At 43.4% G+C, this 723-nt stretch overlaps 1 non-coding gene across 1 annotated transcript; it reads right to left on the reverse strand.

The window, feature by feature from the left end:
• Positions 1–298: 298 nt before the first annotated feature.
• Positions 299–405, reverse strand: LOC115715383 (small nucleolar RNA R71). Its single transcript, XR_009687654.1, has one exon. It is a non-coding gene; the product is annotated as a small nucleolar RNA R71 (small nucleolar RNA).
• Positions 406–723: the final 318 nt, after the last annotated feature.

Genomic DNA, 723 nt, shown 5'->3' on the forward strand with positions numbered 1-723 from the left:
GGATGCTAACAACTTTGAAATTAAGCCTGCCATACTTCAAATGGTGCAGTCTTCAGTCCAGTTTGGTGGACTCCCTTCTGAGGACCCCAATCTGCATCTATCAAACTTCATAGAGTTATGTCAGACTTTCAAAGTCAATGGAGCTAGTGATGATGCCATTCGCTTGAGACTTTTTCCATTCTCGGTGAGAGAGCGAGCCAAGAGTTGGTTGATTTCCTTGCCACCAAATTCTATAGCAACATAGACAGACTTAGCAACAAAATTTCTGTCTAAATTCTTCCCTCCAGCAAAGTCTGCTAAGCTGCGAGGAGAAATCAACAACTTCTGTCAGTTAGATAATGAATGTCTCCATGAGGCTTAGGAGAGGTTTAAGGATCTCATCAGGAAGTGTCCACATCATGGTATTGAGAAGTGGATGTTGGTCCACAACTTCTACAACGGGCTGATTGGTAATACTAGAACACTTATAGATGTCGCAGCTGGTGGGACATTTATGAGGAAAAGTGCAAACGAGGCCTATGAACTACTATAAGAGATGGCCATGAATAATCAGCAATGGCCAACTGAGAGAAGTCAGACAAAGAAGGTGGCTAGTATACATGAGGTAGATGCCATCACAAAACTGACAGCCCAGATAGAGGCCTTGACAAAACTGATAGTTGTTCAAGTAAAACAAGCTCAGGTGGTCTGTGAGCTATGTGGAGGTCCTCACCCCTATGAGGA

This window comes from Cannabis sativa, chromosome 4, assembly GCF_029168945.1.
Source record: "Cannabis sativa cultivar Pink pepper isolate KNU-18-1 chromosome 4, ASM2916894v1, whole genome shotgun sequence".
Taxonomy (NCBI): domain Eukaryota; kingdom Viridiplantae; phylum Streptophyta; class Magnoliopsida; order Rosales; family Cannabaceae; genus Cannabis; species Cannabis sativa.